Below are 9,576 nucleotides of genomic sequence, written 5' to 3' on the forward strand. Positions count from 1 at the left end.
TTTGAAAGTGTACTTTTTAGCAAAGAGCCACACACACCACTATAGTTAGCCTAGGCTTACGGAGCCGCACTGCAATTTTTTTCAAATCTATGTATTTTTTTTGTCATAAGGTAGTATAACCCAAGGTATGTTTCCATAGATACACATTAAAAATGTCATATATAAAAAATATATTAAAATAGTACTTCTTGGCTGCTTGCTCGTGCCAACCCCGCGGAACCTGGAATATAAACTGTGGTCTGTGACCGTCACGCGCAGTTAATCCGACTCAATTCTTAGTGGACCACACTACAGCCGTTTTTCTGAGGTAAAAGCTTTTTACTAACCGTTTTATTTAAACTCAACCTATAGCATAAGCTTACAACAAAATAAAATTACATATTATGAAGAAAGTAATAATAATCATATATTATGAAGAAAGTAATAATAATCATAGTAATAATCATCGAATGGACGCAGACAGTCTGAGGGGAGTTTCTTTCACGCTTTCACACAACAGTTGACGGACCGTCTTTTCCGTTAAAAGTATGCTACTGCATTAACTGCTCACACATGGTTTCCTGTCTTTTATGTGCTGTTAACATCTGAACCGTATAATGTTAAAGGCCGCTGTCGTATAATGTTAAATATCTTTGCCGGGTCCAATATTGTACGGAAGGCGCTGTAAATCTATATTCTTAAACTGTTAATCGAGGCATTTCATTTAGGCTATATGCGAACCATCTTTACAACAAATTAATTATTCCTTTTGAGTAACAAACTGAGAAAAAATGTGTTTTTCTTTGTCATTGCAGATGCAGTCAAAATGTGAAAGAGCAAGGCTACCGATCACATCATGCTCAAAGCCATGGGAGACGACACATGCCCCTGGGCGATCTGGCGGTAGCGGGCACCGTGCAAACTAAAGTGTTCTTATTACATTTTGTTATTCAAATGTTTCGATCATTTGTATGTTATGTAACTGACAATAAATGTTTCGTAGTACTTTTAGTCAGTTGTCTTATTTTGAGATATATGATATAATATTGAATGCATAAAAATGATTTTATGCTTAAAATGAAGTTAAATTCAAGTCTGGAAAAAGACAAAACTTTGTATAGACGTCTTTCAACAACCCGAAAAAGACGTCTTCTCAAAGACCGGAAAAATACGTCTCATCAACGACGCGAAAAAGACGTCGATTCACCTTTTAACTTTTCAACCACATTTCGACGTTGTTTGGACGTCTGGCACTGACGTCTTTTCGACGACTTTTTGCTGGGTGGGTCACTTGTTTTCGGGATTCGAAAAACCCTGGACAGTAGTCACTTTGTCCATTAATGAAAGAATGGGGGCCCCGGAACACTGTCTTTAGACCTGCCTTCCTCAACTTTCGGCCACACAGCCCTCCGTGCCTCTCTGTCTTCCTTAGTGAGGTCTTCTGCGAAGCGGATGTTGAGATCCTTGCAGACGCTGTGAAGTTTGGTGATCCGCCAGAGCTCGTCCCTGAAGTGGCGTCCTGTGAACTGCATGATGATCTGACGAGGGCGGTTGGTGTTGCTCGGCCCCAGTCGATGCACTGAATCCAGGATGAAATCCATCTTCTCCCGCCAGTGTGGCACAATCTTTCCGATGATATCAGAGATTATTTGTCGTGTGTTTTCGACTTTTCCCTCCTGTAATCCATTTAATCGCAGGTTCCATTTTCTTTTATAACGCTCCAGCTCTACAACACTTTTTTCCACTTCTGCCACTCTTTTCTCCAGATCTATATTCTCCCCTTTCAGTTGTTTCACCTAGACGTGCAGTTTTTGGCACTGTTCTTTACAATCTTTGATCTCGGAGTTAAAATCTACCGTTTTCGCGATGTTGGCTATGGTCAGCGTGTTTTGCTCCGTTTTGAAGTCCTGCATCATGTTTGAAGAGTACCGATATCAGCCAATATCGCAGCGTTTTTAGAGCGTCTCCAGCACCCGTTAGCACAATTTTTTTTGGTTTTTTCTTTTTCTTTGGTGCTGATGGCTTTTTCAGGGTCATTTACAGGATTCTGAATTATTATGATAAGTTCCCTACGGTTTTATATGTGATATTTCAGGATTTTGTTGAGTTAAAAGTAAATTCCATTGGTTTTCAAGACTTTGCTACTCTGCGCTGTTCACAATGCGTCTGCTCCGCCATCTTGAGCCTCCCCCCACCCAAGCGAAGTAGCGAATGCGTCGAGTATAACCAGCCCTTGAGAGCGAACAGTTCGCGCAGCGCCGCAGTCAACATTATACAGCTTTGAAGATATACAGGTACGCCTGTACAGACATCTTTTATGATTAATGTGTCTATTTTATATTGTATTCAGAATAAAACAATATTTATCAACATTGCTCTTTTGAACTGTTCTTATATCTTCTCATTTTACATAACAAAGACATCCAATGGGTTAATCTATGGCAATGTACATTTAGCAGTCCCTAACCAACAATATGGAGATTTGTGTCTGCATTATGCACAGAAATGAAAGAGTGAACATAAAGTTTGATGTAAAAATGTATTCAATCAACAAACAATAGTTCGAAATGCATTTCCACGTCCAATCACACGCATCTGCTTCACAAGAGCGATGTATTCTAAATCTCGTTTTGTGGCATGCAGTGGGCGAATATTCCATCTCCTTTCCCCCACTTTTTTTGATAGTAGCAACAACACAAAATTTCCTACGTTTCCTTGTCGAGCAGGTGCTCGCAAGACGCCGTTCTTAATGATCTGACGTAATTCCGGTAAAATTCCTACCTTTCTTCTACTTCCTGCGGCTATACAGGACGATTTCGTTTGTGCGCCCCCTGTCGTTTCAAAGAATATCTCAACGGCGAACGCGTCAAGTATAAACTTCTCGTCCGTTTGGGGAGCTGCGTGCGCGGTCAGCGGAGGCTCGCGAAGCGGAGACAGGCTCGTGTATAAACAGGCCTTTAGAAGGGTGCATACGGAGTGTCCTACATGCTTTTATGAAAAGAGAAAGCCACGATAACGTTGCAGAATTCAAATGAGACCTCCGAATGCGTAGCCTTCCGAAACGAGACTCAGTCATAGGTAGATTAGATAATTATGTTGTGGGTTAGGGTACAAGTTTCATAAGACTAGACACAGCAATAATGTATCCAAGTTTAAAAAGCCACGCCCATAAATCTGACTCGGAGCTTTGTTTTTCTTCAATGGTGTGCATCTTTCCTGAAATACACCATTCCTGAATTACACCAAGTAAGATCGATTATAATACTTTTAATTATTTTGGTCCCATGTAATAAACATGACATTTTGATATGAAAAATGCATAAAAAGGTCAATAACCACCTGACGGTGTGATCATGGGTTCGCTTTAAGCTTAACCACTCTAAATTAGCGTCAAACCAAAACAATGAAATGTCTCAAAAGCAAACCGTAACGAAGCTTGTTTTTATTTTCATCTTATGACTAAGGACTCGTAAGCGAACACCACGAGTATAGATCACATGGTCATACGCAAACGAATCGGTTAAATGTAAAATTGTTTGTTTTGTGCGCGCTTCTATATTAAACCTGTAACATCACTAGGTAGCAGCATTACAGAGCATCTATAAAGCTGTTGCACTGATCTGTTTGTTTCAGGCTTGAGACTTGGATTCACCTTCTACTGTTGGTAACGTAACAGCCTTGTTTATTTTAATCGTATCCATGTGTGCATGTCTTGAATATTTCTAAAACATTGCCATGGCGTGAGCATGCCTAGTCATTATTACAGACACTTTTTTAAAAATAATTAATAATTATTTCAACACACACTTTTTTCTTTGATGGCTTTGCTTTAAGTAAAAATATAAAGCCTTGAATGTGTTTTATCACAACAGTATTTGATTTGTGTTTTGTATATTTTTTTGTTTGTTTTTGAATGTCCAACTCTTATTATAGTAATGTGCCTTGTTTGGTTTTTGGCAAGTTCTTGAAACAAAAACACAAATAAGTAGATTTAATAGCTTTAAAGTTTTTCATGAATGTAACCGGTTTGTGTATCATGTAACTTTTTATCAGCAAACATGACATCAGAGATTATATCACAGCTGATGGGAGCGTGGATGGATGTGCAGGGAATCCTGATATTTCTCTGTGTTCTGCTGTTGCTGAAGAACATGTTTGATTTTCGATTCAGCAACATGCCCCCTGGTCCCTTCCCTCTGCCCTTCATTGGAAACCTGATGAGCATCGGATTTAATGACCCAATGGAGATCTTTCCAAAGGTGTGCTTTTGTGTGTCATTGTTTTATAATATTGTTTCACATTTTTTGGGAAGTTAACTTCACGTTTGACAGATTGCCGAGCGATATGGAGGCGTGAGCACGCTGTACCTTGGAAGAAGACCCTGTATACTGCTCACTGGATATGAGGCTTTCAAAGAGGCCTTTGTGGAACAGGCAGACGTGTTCACGGAACGGCCGTTCTTCCCTGTAAATGACAGAATCTGTAACGGGAAAGGTAAAGAACGTTCAGAAATACGATACACGCACATACATATTTATGCACGCACCTAAAAAAAACTTTAATGTTGTCGTATTTTATAAAAAAATTATTGGAAAGCACCACAGCCGACCATTCCTAGAATACTCAATTTAGCGCAACTAATCGCAGTGAAATTATCTTCAGCAAATGTTCATGACGTACATTATTTGGCTCTTGAGTTGTATTCACAGGCGTTGTGGATTTCTAATATAAAGCGAGCAAACGGACGGCCACATTTTTATGCCTTTTTGCTGTTTAGGAACTTTGTTCAGTTACAAGGGGGTCATGAGGTTCTAAATGCCGGAAGAACCGAAATTCGGAAACCAAAAATAAATAAATCAGTTTGCATGGCACATTTAAGGGTGGATTGCTTTGTGAATCTGTTACAAAGACAAAAACTTAAGTACAGACTATACTATATTGGTGAGAAAACATAAGAAAGTCGATATGCCAAACATGTATCCCTCTCTTGTGTGGAACACAAAAGAAGATATTTTGAGAAATGTTTGTAAGGGTGGTTTCGCTATAGTGGTTCAGGCTAAAGGGATGCCAAAATGAATAAAGAAACGTTAACGTCAAGATGTTATAAAACTCTTGTCAGTTTCCACCCTTCTGCAACCTATACCAACGACAGGAATAAGCACATTGATTATAGATATATATGTGGGAGAGCTTTGCTATAACATGAATTTATTGTATTGCAATATGGAGCGTTTAAATATTTACATTAACCAACACGTCTCCAGGTTTGTAAATAAAAGTATTTATAACAGACTTAAATCGATGTTACATGTAAAAATGGTTACAAAGTAATTGCATAAAATTGTAAATTAACAACTAACAATTTCCAAATGTATTCGATATTACCTGAGATGATGGGAAAGAAAGAGAGAAAGTATAAAAGAAGAATAAAAGCCAGAGAAGGAGAGACAGAGCTCCAGGAGAGGAACTTCCAGTGAGGAGACGAGTATAGAGAGCCCAGAGCTTATTTTACATTTACCTTTTATCCTATCCTTGACCATGTGACTAAACTAACCTGATACATATTAAATTGACCAATCAGTACCACCTTTAACCCCCACTGTACTGGACCCACAATAAACCAACATCTCAGGCAAAAGTGGTTGATCACTATCTCAGCACCCCTTTGATCTCTAGAAGAGCAAATTGTGCCTTTTGGAAGAAAGGGGGGGTTGTGGTACAGCAATTAATTTCTTTTATTTTTCCAACCCTATGTTCATAGAATTTAAGTCAATTGGGGTTAGTGTTATTTGGTTGACGTTCTTCAAAATACCTTATTTTTGTTCTACAAAAGGAAGTCATACAGGATTGAATGTAATGCATTTCACCTCCAAGAGACTCTTCACATAGTCACAAGGACAGGAAACAATGCTCCATTATATGTGAAAGTAAGAAAGAGGGTGGGAAATGAAAAATATATTATGACCTTGACTAACAGTATAAGTGGACCACGGGAAAAAAAAGATTTAAAGGAATGATAGGATGAGCCACTTTGACAACCAGGAACAAAACCGGTCATTGAGGATAAATGTTCAAATGTCCATAAAGGAGATGGCAATATTCCATTACATGTTCATGTCCTTATACATTTATGTGATCTTTCGGTCTCACGTAGGTCTGATCTTCTCTGGTGGCCACATGTGGCACCAGCAAAGGCGCTTCGCGGTGGCGACGCTGAAATATTTTGGTGTGGGAAAGAAAACCCTGGAAAACTCAATTCTGCAAGAGTGTCAGTTTGTTTGTGAGGCTCTGCTGGTTGAACGAGGTCAGTTTCTCTATAATTTTACGAGTATATCTTTAAAAAAACTACAAATGTCTCGAGCAGATATTTGATTTATTTTCTCTCTTATGTTTTTAAGGTCTGCCGTTCAACCCTCATGACCTGTTGAACTGTGCAGTGGGGAATATAATATGCAGTTTGGTTTTTGGCTACAAGTTTGAATACGACGACCAACGTTTTTATCAGCTGTTGAAGTACTCGGATGACACCTTTAAACTGCCTATCAATAGATTTGGTCGGGTACGAGATCAGCATAAAATATATGAATATGGTTTAGATTCCTAGATTCCTTTAGTTGTTCCTTCCTTAAAGTCCACCTCTAGTCCTGAATGCAAGTTTCTGTCCGCTTCCAGGGTTATTATAGTTCATTAAACCAAAACTCAAAACATTTCTGTTCATTTAAATCAAATCAAATATAGGCCAGAAAATTATTTGAAAAACACCAACCATATTGAAAAAACGACCTTACCAATGCAATAAACGTAAAAGTAAGTTTATGACACTAAAATTAATAACTGTTATTAAATAACTAAATTGAATAAAAATATATAAAACACATGGAGCAATATAGAACAATTCCAAGAACATAAAAAGTATTAATCACTTTCCTATCCTACATGCATCCATAAAGGATGTTCTTGAAATGCATATAGATTAGTTTTGGGATGATGTTTGTGATTAGCTGTGACCGTCTGATGCTGCGGCGATCTGTTACGCATTTCCGTTTCCAGTCTGGCAGCTGTGACAGTCGCCCTGAGCACATTAACCGTTACCGATGTGTGTTACGAGGCTTTCAGAATAAAAATAGCCCAACAGAATAGATGATTTGTCTTTTTAGAGTTACGACATCTATGAAAATGACATTTCCTAAAGGTTTTATTTGTTTCCTAACGTGTGCAACTTCCGAGATGTTATTTGGTGCATTTCTGAGAATGGATCCAAAATAAAGTAATGGCAACTTTGAGGTCTGCATCTCTTTAATGCGGTACACTAAATTGCTCTTTTCAGTAAAATGTTTAAAGTGATGTAACATATCGATAAACAATATATTTTCGCTCTTTATAGCTGTATAACGAGTTTCCAACCCTGATGTCCTTTCTGCCGGGGCAACATCAGACGACGTTTGCCAACCTTTCCAAGCTTAAGGTCTTTTTTCAGGAGGAAATTCAAAAACACAGAGAAGACGAAACCCATCCAGTCCCAGAGATTACATTGACTGTTATTTGGATGAAATTGAGAAGGTAACTTTTGAAGCCGGACAGATTTAACCTTAACGCAACTACTTGGCCCTTTTTTGTGGCTTCGTTGTCTGAATACACTTGCATTGTGATGTGATTATGATGTCACCCTGGCAGATTTTCTGTCTGGCGAGCTGATGTTTCAACTGACGGAGTTGACACCATCCCGTAGTCACAATTAAGTCATTGATTTGTGTTCATTTTGAGCAATAGGCAAGAAAAGTCTGAAAATGGATGCCTCTGAACCTAATCCAAAAATGATCATTTCTTTGTAAATTAATATGGGAGAAGATCATGAGTCAGGACTTGACCTTAAGTCGCTTATGTTTAATGTTCTGGAATTTCGAAGCTCAGACTATCTGTAAACTTGTTTCTTTGGATCTTTTCCAGTCTAAGGACAGCGAAGCGGAGTTCACAGAAGAAAATCTGATCCACTGTTTGCTGGATCTGTTTGGAGCGGGAACAGAAAGTACCGCTAAATCACTCAGCTGGGGTTTGCTCTATATGGCCAAGTACCCAGAAGTGCAAGGTGAGGTGATGGATGTCCAAAAACCTGTCTGCTTGTAAGACAAATGTGTACATGTTTGCTTTCTGTCACCGCAGAGAAAGTTCAGGCAGAGATCGATCATGTGATCGGACAGACGCGTCAACCGCTGATGGAGGATCGGACGTACCTGCCGTACACTTACGCTGTGATTCATGAGGTTCAAAGGTTTGCAAACGTTCTTGCCTTCATTCCGCCGAGAGTCGCCTGCAGAGACACAACAGTGGCCGGATATCTCATTCCCAAGGTGAGAGATGCTGCTTTCAAAGTTAACGCTTTTTGTAGCGCATGCCCAAATCTCGCTAGAATACAAACAGTTCACAGGTCAACTTCAGTCGACAAATAAAATATAATATTAAAAAAAATATGACGTTTGTGAGACATTGTTTTCTAGATGGTTAAGCGAATTTTCCCGAATTTTCATAGATCATGTCTAAATGTCTAAATGTAAATGTAGATCAGCAACCCAAATAATAAAATAATGCAACATTAACAAGCAGAATGAGAAAGTGAGTGAGCAAGATAAAAGATTAATAGTTTTTTTGTGATATTATAATTTATCATGACATTTGAAAACATGATTTTAAAAAATGTATAGAAAGGTAACTCTCACACCAAATCTAGTTGTGACCCCATGTTGGGAATTGGGAACCACTGTTATAGATAATGTTTAGTTTTTTTTGTGATTTCATTCAAAATTGGTGACCTGAACATCTTGTTGTGTATTATTGAGACAAACTTCTTTTCTGGTAGGGTGTGATGGTTCTTCCAATGCTGAAGCCTATCCTAGAGGACAAGAAAGAGTACAGCGCTCCACACGAGTTCAACCCAACGCACTTCCTAGATGAAAATGGCAAATTTCAGAAGAGAGAAAGATTTATTCCCTTCTCAATAGGTAGGTCAGAAGGATGAGGCTGTATTTTTATAATCCAGCACCCTCAGGTTGTGAACAGTTTTATCGTGTTTCACAGGTAAGAGGATGTGCTCAGGTGAGCAGCTGGCTCGTATGGAGCTCTTTCTCCTCTTCGTCTCTTTGATGCAGAATTTTACCTTCCTTCCACCTGAGGGAGAAACTCTGAGTCTGAAAAGGACGGTGGCCATCGCATCTGCTCCTGAACCCTTCCGTATACGTGCCATACCTAGATAATGAACCTTACTTAAAGTGATAGTGAACCCAAAAATGAAAATTCTTCTGCAGAACACAAAAGAAGATGTTTTGAAGAATGTTGGTAACCAGCACACATTCACATGCATTGGTTTTGTTTCCCTACAGTAGAACTCAATGGGTACCGGCGCTGTTCTGTTACCAACTTTCTTCAACATATCAATTTTGTGTTCTTTGGAAAAGAGAAAGTCAAACAGGTTTTAAAGGACTAGAGGGTGACAGAATGATGACAGCCTTTTTATTTTTGGGTGAACTATCCCTTTAAAATAGAATAAATGACTTAACACAATAGATCCTTTGCAAGCAGTTTGTTTGACAAGGGGTCTGCCAA

The 9,576-nt window shown here is 38.8% G+C and overlaps 1 pseudogene; it reads left to right on the forward strand.

Annotated features, from left to right (window-relative positions):
* Window positions 1-3,201: 3,201 nt before the first annotated feature.
* Window positions 3,202-9,241, forward strand: LOC130408948 (cytochrome P450 2J4-like; annotated as a pseudogene).
* The last annotated feature ends 335 nt before the right edge of the window (window positions 9,242-9,576 follow it).

This window comes from Triplophysa dalaica, chromosome 20 (genome assembly GCF_015846415.1).
Source record: "Triplophysa dalaica isolate WHDGS20190420 chromosome 20, ASM1584641v1, whole genome shotgun sequence".
Taxonomy (NCBI): domain Eukaryota; kingdom Metazoa; phylum Chordata; class Actinopteri; order Cypriniformes; family Nemacheilidae; genus Triplophysa; species Triplophysa dalaica.